Source organism: Phocoena sinus, chromosome 6 (assembly GCF_008692025.1).
Source record: "Phocoena sinus isolate mPhoSin1 chromosome 6, mPhoSin1.pri, whole genome shotgun sequence".
Classification (NCBI taxonomy): Eukaryota; Metazoa; Chordata; class Mammalia; order Artiodactyla; family Phocoenidae; genus Phocoena; species Phocoena sinus.
Genome location: NC_045768.1, coordinates 23,837,265 through 23,850,522, shown reverse-complemented (window position 1 = coordinate 23,850,522; position 13,258 = coordinate 23,837,265). Strand labels below are relative to the sequence as shown.

General features: G+C 42.6%; 1 pseudogene; it reads right to left on the bottom strand.

The window, feature by feature from the left end:
* Window positions 1-521: 521 nt before the first annotated feature.
* LOC116756130 lies at window positions 522-1,581 on the bottom strand (annotated as a pseudogene).
* Window positions 1,582-13,258: the final 11,677 nt, after the last annotated feature.

Below are 13,258 nucleotides of genomic sequence, written 5' to 3'. Positions count from 1 at the left end.
TGTTTCTATCTTCTAGCGGTTATTTTAGGATTTTTAATGTGCATGTTTATCTTAAATGATAATCTTTATCCATCTTACAAATAAATTTAGAATAATTCAATTCCAGGCAGCCTGAGGATGGCCCCGCCTTTCCCCAGTTACCAAGCCTGTCAATTCTGCCTTCAACTTTGGCTACAGGAGTTGGGTTTTTGTCCTTTCCAAGAGACTCTGGGGCTGACACAGCAGCCACACAGGCCATTCCCTTCCTGCTCCTGTGAACTCGGGAGAGGAGGAGGGGGCCAGTGAAGACCCAGCCCCTCCCCATGCCACTCCCTCCTCACCACTCCCTCGTCCCCCACCCCGGAATTTTCAGGGAGCGTTCTGGCCTCACCAGAGGGGGCTGGAGCCCGGATCTGGGTCACCCCTTACCCGGATCTGAAGGTTCTTCTGCACGTGCGGCCTGAGCCCCGAAAAGTCGGTGAGGGCAGCGGGGCAACGTCCGATTTCCGCTGGGAGCCTGAGCCGGTCGGGCAGTCGGGCCCTCAGGCCAGGCCGGCCGGCTCCAGGTCCTGGGGCAGGATGCGGCCCCTCTTCCGGGTCTTCTCCAGGCGCCGCTCAGCTTCGGCCTCCTTGTTCTCGCGCGAGTTCTGCCGCCACGGGTCCTGCAGTTGCGTCTTGTCCGCCACACGCGCAGTGCGGTTCTCCCACGCGCGCTGGCGCTGCGCCCCTCTCTTCTTGCGCTTCGGGGCCTCCTGCAGCAGGTGCTCGTCGTCGCGGATCTTCACGCCCTCGGCCTTGTCCAGCAGGTTCGCACACTGCATGCATCTTTGCCTCGAGCTCCTGGGCGTGGCCCGCGTCCGCGGCCCGCAGCTCCTCCAGCCGGGCCTGCCGCGCCCGCAGGCGCTTCACCTGCTGCCTAGGTCCTGTCTGTTAGCGGCGTCAGGTTGCCCTTCCCCTTCTGCCTCTTCTCCTTCCTGCGCTGAGCCTTGCGGGACGGCTTCTCTTCAGTTACCTCCACCTTGTTGAAGAGCAGCCCCGGCCGGCCCTGCGCCTCCTCGAGGGGCGCCTCAGGACCGCTCAGCGTGCTCCGCGCCCTCGGGGGCCTCGGGCGCCTTCCGCTTTGCCCTCAGCTCCTTCTGCTGCTGCTTCTCCTTCCGGTCGCGCTCCTGCGTTCTACACTTCCTCCGACGTCTTTTCTCTAAAACGGCGGGAGACAGCTCCTTGGCGCCGTCTTGGCCCCGCGCTTTCAGTATCTTTTCAGGCAGGCGCTGCCGCAGGACGTCCAAGGCAGGTAAAGAGGCTCTTTGTCCAGGCCGTGCGCAGGGGCCCCGGTGGAGCTGGAGGCCTCCTCCTCCTCGGCTGTCACCGGCTTCCTGACCTGAGACTCTCCGCAGGGGCCCGGGCCTTGGCCTCGGCAGCTTTCTCCTCCCGTTCCTGGGATTTCTTCAGTGCTTTCTTTCTCTCCTTTTTTAGGAGCCCAGCAGCTTCTAAGACTCGAGTTTTGCCAGCCGACTTGCGCTTCTGCAGCTCGGGCCTGGGCTGGGAGCAGATCTTCTTGGCCAGGCTCTGCAGGTAAGCATACTTCGTGAGCAGAGGAGCCATGGCTGGAGGCTCGGCGGTCGGGCGGGGCTCGCTTGGGGTCCTACTCGGGGGAGGAGGGCAGGGGTTTAGCATCCCAGCGGCATCCGGCAGTCCCCGTCCCGCGCTACCCTCACCTACCCGGCTGCGCTCACCAGAAACACTCCATGGATTAGGGTGGTAGTGGCTTGATCACCTGGGCGGTTGTTGGTGCCGTTCTTGAGGACGGAAGAGATTAGGGAAGGTGTAAGTTCGGAGAGCTGTTGCAGGGAAATTCTGCCAAATGGAACGGGAAAGTCTGCATAGGCTTTGGTATGGTACCCAGTAAAGGATTAACCTTTCCCCCAGAGAGGCCTGGTCTTTGCCCTTGGCTTCTGGGAGGTAACCTCTAAGATCTTGGAATGTCCTGCCTGATTTGTTTAACCTGGGGACCTTTGGCCATGCCAGCTAGTCTGTGCTAGCAGTGTGATTTATAGTAGGGATCCTTGGGTCATGAGGCGTGAACTTGACCTCTGGAGACTAAGGTTGTCCACATGGGCAGTCAGCTATATCTATGTGACTGAGCCCCAATAAAACCTCTAGACACCAAGGTTCACGTGAGCTTGTCTGGATGGCAGTAGCTCATGCATATTGTCACACATTGCACCTGTGAGAAATAAACTGTCTGCATAACTCCACTAGAGTCCTGTGCTAGAGGTCCCATGCTTGGGACTCTCCTGGACCCTTCTCTGTGTACCTCTTCCCTTAGCTGCTTTTAATCTGTGTCCCTGTGCTGTCATAAACTGTAACTGTGAGTACAGCAGTTCCAGTGGGTTTTGTGAGTCCTTCTAGCAAATTATCAAACTCGAGGGTGATCTTGGGGGCTCTCTAACTTGCAGTTGATAACAGAGGTAAAGATGGCCTTGTAGACCCCCGAACTTTGCATTGAGGGTATATACAAATTCAACAAAGAGAAACCTTGTGTGACTCAGGTCTTATACTCTGTTGGTCAGCTGAGTCCAGGGAGACCTGAAGAGTAAAAAGAGAATAAAGAACCTGTTGTCTCTTGACCAGTGTCTCAGAGGATTTCTCTTTTCCTTTATGCCAGTGTCACATTAAGAATCATTTACACGCTTCTGGTCAGAGAGCTGCCTATAAGTGTAACCTGGAAAGACAGCAAAGAAAGGCAGTGCCTTTAGTCATTGTGCATGATGAAATCTGTGGGAAGAAATAACACTCCTGGTGTGTCAACCACAAGTATGGTTTTCATCTAATTGAATCCATTCATCACTACTTTAAAAAAGAAGCTGATGCAATTGAAAAGTGAGTTCAGTTAGTCCATCCTCCCACAAAAACAGTCGCACGCACGCACACCTGTGCGTGTGTCTTTGTGTGTGTTGATGTGAATCTCATCTTAAAGAAAATATAAATTCTGGCTTCAGGCAAATGAAGGTTTATTTCATATGGGAGCCTCCTTGCATACTGCTGATGGTTACAGCATGTGGAATTACTTACAACTAAAGCCTTTGACTGAAAATGTGGACGTAGCACTCAATTTATCATCCTCTTCTCTGAGATTTAAAAGCTCTTTAGAACACAAGCTAATACCAGTTTCTGTTTTAACAAATCAGTATCTTTTCATGGACTAAATGACTTTCCCATTTGGCACCTCTCAGAGCACGCCCCTCCCCCCACCCCTCTACCCCCCTGGCTGCAGAGGTTGTCATATATGTGCTGGATACAGGCAGCTTGGAAGAGTGTGTCTTATTTCACAGACTCCAGCAGGGCAAGGGCAGCAAGAGTAATTGTTCAGAACTGTGAAAACCAGACACTCTTTCCTCGATATCTCAGGTTGGATCAGGATTGCATTAGTTATCTATTGCTGTGTAACAAATTACCCCAAATTTAGTGGCTTAAAATGATATACATTTATTAACTCACAGTTTCTGTGGTCAAGAGTTTGGCATAGCTTAGCTGATTCCTTTGTTTTAGGGTTCCTTGCAAGACTGAAATAAATTTGCCAGCTGAAGCTTGTGGTCTCATATGAAAGCTCAGCTGGGAAGGATCCACTTCTAAGCTCATCCAGGTTGCTGGCAGAATTCAGTTCCCAGAGGACTGTTTGACTGAGGCTTGCAGGTCCTTCCTAGCTATTGGCTGGAGATTGCTCTCCAATCTTTGCCATGTGGACCTCTCCAGCGTGGCCACTTTTTTCATCAAAGTATGCAAGCAGAGAAAGCAATATGGAAAATCTAGCAAGACAGAGATTATAACATAATTATGGAGGTGACATCCCATCACTTCTGCTGTATTCTGTTGGCCTTCTTACTCTCAAGGGGAGGGGATTACACAGAGTGTGAATACCAGGAGGTGAACACTGGGAGCTATCATAGTGTCAGTCCACCAGCAGGACAGGGTCCCTGGTTGAGCGAGTCACAGTAATATCCTCTTATAGAGAATGTGCTGCATGTTTCTGAGTTTCAAAAATATTTGTGGATAGGTTCAGCAGGCAAATTGTATCTTTGAAGAAACTGTGATGTCTTTGTGGCAAATTTATGTCTTTCTTCTGGCTAATTTTCTCATTTTTCCCATGAAATGTTGTTGTCCATTCTCTCCAAAGAATCTGTTTTCTTTCATTCCTCCTTTTATTATAACCTAATAAATGCCTGGTCAAATTAGAACCTGGAAAGAGCTCAGGGTCCTTGAGGCTGGGCAGAATAGCCTAGAACTTAGCAGGTGGGCAGTAATGTGTTGGCTCAAGGCAGCTTTCTGACCTTGGCTTTTCTCAGTTTTACTATTTCTCTTTTATGTTTATGAGGCTCTGAATCAGGCACCCACACAGCTCCTCCAGAGCTGCTTCCTAGCAGTGTCTTCATGACAAAGCATTTCCAGGGAATTCCATGCTTTACTCTCCGGAGTTTTAAAGCCTATTGAATCAGTTCCCACCAGTGTTCCTTGTAGACATTAGTAAAAGTTACAGATGACATTCTGACTGTAGACCAATATGAAGCACCCACGTGTCTTTTTCAAGTGGGCAATAATCTCAGGGATTAGGAAATTGTTGTTGCTATTGTTGTTTTCGGTCACCAAAAAGTATGAAACAAATTCATCCAGTCACTCATTCACATGTTGACCTGTACTCATTCAAGAACTGTCATTGACTGTTGGTATTGAGAATGACAAGATGCAAAAGGCAGTCACTACCTTTATTAATCCTCGCTCTTTCCCTTCTTGGCTTTCTTCTTAGCATCCACAAAGGTGTTTGCATGCTGCTCTAGCCTCTCCTAGAGACAGAAAATGTTTTATCTCCAATGCTTGTTAGGGTCCCAGCAGACTCAGAACTACTGTTTCCTAGGTCTGAACACAAAGAGTCAAGGGCAATTCTTAGGCCCAGTTAAATCAGCAGCTCCTTCTTCATGTTCTTCTGGGGACCCAGGGGCTATTCAGAGCCTGCCTGCATAGAGCTGGACCCAAGAGTATGCAAGCTTCCTGTTTTCGTAACATGCTAGGGGGTGGTGGACAGAAAAGGGGAGGAGGTGGGGGGATGCTAGGTATCTGAAGTCTGGAGAAGATGATTAGAGTCTTTTAAAAGATGAGATCAGCAAATCTCTGAGCCTGTGGTGAGGCCTAGGGGTAGTTTTCAAGCAAGTTAGTGTATGCTAGAATCACCTGTGGAAATCTTTTTTGATACAAATTCTATTTGCAGATATTTTGATCCAGGAGAGGTCAAAACATGGCCTAGGAATCTGCATTTACACTTAGCATTCCTCACATTACAGATGCTGAAGGTCTAAAAAGCACTGTTTAGAAACAGTGAGACGTTAGCAAAATAAGTAGATCACATGTAAACCATAAGAAGAAAAATGCAGAGAATGAATTTACTATTTGTTTTTCCCTTCATAGATTTCAGATATATAATCACAAACACAATACCACCTACTTGTTATTTTTGACCAGAGGTGGAATGGTTGCAATGCTTATTAAATGAGGGAAAACTGAAAGCTGTAATTAAACCAACTGGCTACTTAATTCGGTCATTCATCTCCTCCATCGAAGGAGCATTCATTCCTTTCCTTTCTTTTCTTTGATTCAAGAACATAGTCACCTATGCTTTATGAATGAAAGTCAGCAGCCTTTCATAGCTAGACAAAGCCAGCTTGGGACAACCAGACAACGTCTCCTCTATATTTATGCCTTTAAATCACACCCTGAGTAGCCACTGTTGTTCTCTCTTGAGGAAAACATACCGAAGTTTGGAATTACAGAGACTCAGAGGGGGAAGTCTATGATCTGCTTAGGAAAAAAGAGCAAGATACAAGATAAGAATATAATATAATTACTATAATATAACATCCATCTATATGTACATAGATATGTAATATTTTTATGATGCAAAATTTTAATGATTTTTATGAAATACTGTGCTGCAGTATTTTTATGAGGAAAAAGAGGTAAAGATAGACTCTACCCTGTTAATATTTTTTCCCCCTTTGGGGAATTGGAGATGAGATTGGTGTGGGAAATTATGAACTTAATTTTTTATATCTGTGTAGTATTCTACCTGTTAACAGTGAACCTATAATTCTTCGGTATAAAAATTAAAGAATATTACAGTATGTAATAAGTGCAAGGAAATTCCAGCTTTCAGGACCAGAGTCTCTGGTATTTTAAAGTTAAAGGAAGAGGCTAGGTATGGAGGTAGATGGACTCCAACTGGCCTCCCATCAAATGCCTGTGCTCAATGTCTTTTAGATTAGATTTGCTAATGATTTGAGATGATGGACTGTTTGCTTTCTTCTTTCCTCAATGTGTGCATGCTACAAGGGGTTTCACTCTTACCAAGAGGCCAAGTGGGTATCAACTTACAAACACAAAGCACCCCCCAAATGAGTAAGAAGATGGCAGGATTTCTGAGAAGACATCACATGTGCCCTGATTTTGGAGTTGAGATTTTTGTTTGTTACTGAAAGTGACCAACTGCTTACTCCTTAAGAGTGACCAGCAAAAGTCCTGGGGCCTGCCCAAGTTTTGAGGCAGAGGTAGGGAAACCATTCATTTATTCATTCATTCACTAAATAAATTTTTGAAGGTGAGTAGAGGGCCAAAAACAAGTTGGATATTGATTTCATCTGCTAGTAGTGCTCGGTCAACAGCTGGTTATTTTAGCTATTATAATTGAAAATCGGTAAAATTCAATTTATAATTTAAGAAATTACCAAAAGCACAAAAGGGTAAGTATTATGTGATTCCACTTATATGAGGTACCTCGAGTAGTCAAATTCATAGACAGAAAATAGGATGCTTGTTGCCAAGGGCTGGGGGAGGAGAAAGGGAAGTTAGTGTTTAATGGGTATGGAGTTTCAGATGGGGAGGATAACAAAGTTCTGGAGATGGATAGTTGCACAGCAATGTGAATGTGCTTGATGCCACAGAACTGTACACTTGAGAATGGTTAAAATGGTAAATTTTATGTTATGTATGTTTTGCCACAATTAAAAAAGATAGAAAATGCAAGATGCTTCCAGAAACCTCTTCAAAGGGCAGCTTTCTTGGATCTTATTACCCTTGCAGTGTGGACCTAATTCTTACAATTCAAGGGGAAAGTACTGAGGTGACCAACTGTCCCACTGTGCCTGGAACTGAGGGGCTTCTCTGGATACAGGACTTTCAGTGCTAAATCAGAAAGTCCCAGGAAACCCTGAGCAAGTTGGTCACTTGGACAGTAGCCACCACAAGCACACCTTGTGTGCTTGGAAGAAAAACAACAGGATGGCAAGATTGTTAACAGTGGAGAACAAGGCGAAGTAGTGGGTGGTGAGGCAGAGTCTTGAAAGCAAGGCCAATCAAGGCTTCCTGCACCTACAGTAGTAGAGATGCTTTTTTTTCCCTTCAATTTCATTTGAAATCTGAATTGCTTTGACTTCTTTTAATTTACCTTTTCGATTATCCGTGAACAATTTGAATAAGAAAATGGTGCAGACCTAAAGTTGTGGGTGCTGGCAAAGGATACGCTGCAGGACATAGATCAGAGACTGCCTGTTTTGTATGTGTCCAAGTTAACCCCCCAGGTCTTCTGCAGAATAAACAACTGAAATGGCTTCCTTTGATGACCCATTTGGCTGCCTGAGGGCAAAAATCACCTGACAGGCCTTTTTGCTGGCTGCCGGCAGATCAGCGTTTTACCACCGAAGCAAGAAATCAAAGTGGCTTGTTTTTTTTTGTCTCCTCTAGTTCTCTTTCTCATATTTAAGTCATTTTATTTTGTATTATTTTATTTTATTTTTAGAGGAAATTAATGTATTGTTTTCTCTTGTGCATAATTAAATAGTATGCTAATAATTTTACCATATGTCTTTGAGTTATTCTTTGACTCTTATTCTGAAGGCTCCACTGTGAATGTGTAGATTAAAGCGAACCTGGATCTTTTCTGGTCCTGGACCCCTTGGGTCCTCCGCTCCTCTTCTCTTGGCTCCTGTCATAATGCTTATGTGGCAATTGGGTTCTCTGGCTCTCACACACTAAACTGATTCTTGGTCACATTTGTTTCTGCTTCTGGTTCTTGCTCTAGTTGAACAGGGTGGGTTGAATCTACCCTGGTGACAACAGTGGTGGCATCTGGGTTTTAATTCTGTGGCCTGGCCATTGAGTGATTTCTGTCAAGTGGCAGTTGATAAGAATCTGTACTCTGATTTCTATGACCTTTTTTCGGTTGTATGCCTGAGGACTCTGATTGTTCCTGGCACTTGAATTCAAGTTTGAAAAGTTTTTGGTGTTTTTCTTCCTAGATTCTCTCTGTTTATGTATTTCGGTTTGTGTCAATTTGGCTTCCTCTGACCCTCAAGCTCAGAGCCTTTTTTCTTCTTTCAGAATTCTGGTAATTTTTCATGTGCCAATTGTGCCAATATCTGCTAAGTTAAAATTCCTGCACCAAAATTAAAAGGAAGCTGAATCCTTAGTATTCGACCGTCTGCTTTTGTTTTTCTTTCTGCTTTTGTTTTTCTTAACGATTGAATAATGCCAAAATTACTTTCTTCAGGATTTATAAAATAAGGCAAAAGAAAGGAGATTATCACTATTGTTAAAAAAAAAGAACAGAAAAAATAATGGACCTAGAAAAAAAAGAGAAAGACTATTTTGGTAAATTCAGAGGGAAAAATCACAAAGTTACACAGATTTTCAACACTGTGTTTCCCAAGAGGAACAAATGGTGATTAATTACACATTTTTATTCTTCAACTGATCAATATCCTTAATAAATATTAGTGCCTATATTTTTACCTTAAATTCTTAAACTCCTCTAACTTATATAAGAGTTGATAAAAATTCCTGGTTTATAAATATGAAATAGTTTTTAAGCAAATAGAGATACTTTGTCTACCTCTAGAGAGAGTTGATAAGTTAAATTATAAGATCTCAAAATCATAGGTTTTGCTCCATCAGGAGCAAATACCTTTTCTGGTTAACTTCTATAAAAATTTCAATATATTAAGTGCTTGTATAAATGTAAAATAAGAGAAACTAAAAATTCTAAATATGATTTAAATATGTTGACTATATAAGAAAATTTTTCTGCTAAAGCTGTAACCTAGGGAAAAAAAGGCTTAAGTGTGAGTTTCATTTACAGCCTTGGATACTAGATTAGAAAATCAAATGGAAAAATTTTCTTTAAAACATGTTGGAGGGCTTCCCTGGTGGCGCAGTGGTTGAGGGTCCGCCTGCCGATGCAGGGGACACAGGTTCGTGTCCCCGTCCGGGAAAATCCCACATGCCGTGAAGCGGCTAGGCCCATGAGCCATGGCCGCTGAGCCTGCGCGTCCGGAGCCTGTGCTCCGCAGCGGAAGAGGCCACAACAGTGAGAGGGCCGCGTACAGCAAAAAAAAAAAAAAAATGTTGGAGATTTTAACATATCATAATGTAAAGGTATGGAAAACAGCTTTTTGAAATATTCATAATCAACATGACTCTGAAAATTAAACTGACTTAATAAATTAGTTTAAAAACCACTTTATCTCTTCCCTCTATGCCAGTCTTGGATAGATTTTTTTCATGGAAAGCCTAATTAATTTGAATATCCTAAATTCTCTCTTAGTTTAGCTAGTTAGATTACCTAAAATCACTTTGTTTAAGATTACAAAATCAAGGGAACTATACTCAATATCTTGTAATAACCTATATGGAAGGGAAGGTAAAAAAATTTTATATATATATATATATATATATATATATATAAATGAATCACTTTACTGCACACACACCTGAAACTAACACAATATTGTAAATCAACTGTATTTCAGTAAAAATTTTAAAAAAGATTACAAAATCACAAAATCGTGTGTTCAACTGAATTAAATTTTAAAAGGTAATTTCTTTATAGAAAGAGACTTGTGGACAAAAATAGCTATATAGTTCTTGCTTTTCTGCTTCACGTTTTCTGTGTCTAGAGAAAAAACTTGATTGCTCTGGTTAAAGACAGCAATTACTAAAAATCCTGAGATTATACTGGTATAATTATTAAAAAATAAATATCTGTATACAAGATAATGGATATATTTTGTCTGTTTATCAAGGGAATTGTTACAGTTTATTAACATCACAAACTTTATATATTTTATGCATAGTCATATATATTTAACAGATGAAACAATCATAAACTCACAAAAAAGTTGGAAATACTGCCAAGACCTCTTATTTCCTGAGCTATTTGAGAGTAATTTGCAAACCCGATGTCCTATCACTGTCTAATGTGTATGATATTTCCTACAAGGCCATTCTTCGATAAAACCACAATACAACTATCAAAATTGGGAAATTAACTTTGATATGTTATTACTGTACAATCCTCAGACCACACTCAAGCTTTCTAATAATATCCTGTGTAGGAAAAAGACCCAGTTCGGAATCAAGAGTTGCATTTGGTTGTCATGTCTCTTTTGTCTGGAACAGTTCCTCACACTTCCCTTGACTTTCATGACCTTGACACCTTGGAAGATTATAGGTCATTTATTTCATAGAGTGTCCCTCAATCTGAATTGGCCTGAAGCTTCCTTATGACTAACACAGGTTATGCATCTTTGGCAGGAATAGCACAGAAGTGATGCTTACTCTTCTCACAGCAGCCTATCAGGTGGAGAAGGGTGTCATTTGGTCCCATTACTGGGGATGTTTACTTTGATCACCTGGTTGAAGTGGTGTCTTTAAGGCTTCTCCTCTATAAAGTTCTCTTCTCAATAGCCCATTTATCATTCAGCTAAGCTGCTTTCTCTCTCTTTCCCTCCCTCTTTCCTTTCCACCACTACTGACTCATGGATTTCTCTTTCATTCAGTGGGTTATAATCTGTTTCTATCATTATTTCTATTGCCCCCAACATGGCCCCTGAGACCAAATCAGTTCAGGTTGGTGCCTGGGTCCTTTCAATATGTTCCATCGTTCTTTGAGTACTTCTTTGCTTTCTGCCATAAGTTGTTTCAGGCTCATCTTGTACTTTTCCAGTCCCAGTTTTAGAACAAGACATTTCTCCAAGGAGCACTGGTCCTTTTAGTGGAGAATGATATCTAGAAACCCAGACCTGAGGACTAGATGTCCTCATTTTTATTGGGGTGTCACTGTTCCCATGCAGTGGGTGGAGGTAGGGAATATATGTTTGTGTGTGTATATTACATGTGCACACATTTGTATCTATATTTATCTCTACATATAACTATATGTAAATTGAAAACCATGAGGTAGCACCAATACCTCTAATTTCAGTCCAACACCACAGATTTTATTCTGGTTTTTTTCCTTTCTATATTTATTACTTCATTCTCTGATACTGAGAAACCTATTATCCACATGTATCTCCTTATTTGTTCAATCTTCCTATAAGTGACCAATCTCCAGTCTGTGCCACCATCTTCATTTTTGACCTGCCTTGTATTCAACCCTGATGGTAATCCTAATATGATATTACTTGATAAAGCCTCATATATTGAAAACAACCAAGGTGTAACTTGTTCTGATATATCAATACTATAATTTTAAAATATTTTATTATATATATAGTTAACTGTAGCTCATTCTATTCAGGCAGCCACCTATTAGAAGCTCGAGAATCAGCATCTCTGCCAATAGTGGATATGTCTTCGGGGTTGGTTGAGATTTTTTTGAAGTATAGTTGATTTACAATATTGTGTTAGTTTCAAGTGTACAGCAGAGTGATTCAGTTATATATATATTTATATATATATAAATTTTTTCAGATTATTTTCCATAGTAGGTTATTACAAGATATTGAATATTGTTCCCTGTGCCATATAGTAAATCCTTGTTGCTTCTCTATTTTATACATAGTGATATGTATCTGTTAATCCTATACTCCTAATTTATCCCTCGTACCTTTCCCCTTTGGTAAGCATAAGTTTCTTTTCTGTGTCTGTGTGTCTCTTTCTGTTTTGTTTTTGTTTTTTTTGCGGTACGTGGGCCTCTCACTGTTGTGACTTCTCCCGTTGTGGAGCACAGGCTCCGGACGCACAGGCTCAGCGGCCATGGCTTACGGGCCCAGCTGCTCCGCGGCATGTGGGATCTTCCCGGACCGGGGCATGAACCCGTGTCCCCCGCATCGGCAGGCGGACTTTCAACTACTGTGCCACCAGGGAAGCCCTTTTTTTTTTGTCTTTCTGTTTTGTAAGTAGATTCGTTTGTATTTTTTTTTTTTTTAGATTCCACATATAAGTTATATTGTATAATATTTATCTTTCTTTTTCTGACTTCTCTTGGAATGATATTCTCTAGGTCCATCCATGTTGCTGCAAATGGCAAGATTTCTTTCTTTTTTTGTGGCTAATATTCCATTGTATGTATCAATATATACCACATCTTCTTTATTGGTTGAGATTTTGATACGGTATCAAAATAAAAGAAAAAAAAAGGTGATGACTTATTAGAGGCACTTCAACAACTGAAGAAAACCTTAGTAATTAAGATTAAAGTCAGAACTAAAGAAAATGCCCCAAATATGTGATATGCCAACAAGTAACCGTTGTCCCTATGGGCTCCAGGATTCTGGCAAGGCAGAATGGGTTATGGGTGTGTTAAAAACCAAAACTGTCCAAATTTTCAGAAGCGCTTACTTTTTTTTTTAATAAATTAATTTATTTTTGGCTGCTTTGTTTGGGTCTTCGTTGCTGCACGTGGGCTTTTCTGTAGTTGCAGCGAGCAGGGGCTACTCTTCGTTGCGGTGCACGGACTTCTCATTGTGGTGGCTTCTCTCATTGCGGAGCACAGGCTCTAGGTGTACGGCCTTCAGTAGTTGTGGCACGCGGGCTCAGTAGTTGTGGCTCGCGGGCTCTAGAGCGCAGGCTCAATAGTTGTGGTGCATGGGCTTAGTTGCTCCGCGGCATGTGGGATCTTCCCGGACCAGGGCTCGAACCCATGTCCCCTGCATTGGCAGGTGGATTCCTAACCACTGCGCCACCAGGGAAGCCCCAGAAGCACTTACTCTTTACACTTAACTCTAATAATAGCAACACAGTCCACACCTGAAAACTCCTGTGGTCTCACCATGTGAAATGTTTACAGGAGGACCCCTGAGACTTGCTTGTCCCTCCATCTAACCATCTCTACTTCCTTGTACTCAGATCCAGCCACTTATAAGATTACACATTTTTTCTTGGGTTTCTTGGTATCCTCATCCTGCCACTCCTCAAGTTTGCTGGTTCTGACCTCAGATTGCCCCCGAGTCTGTGT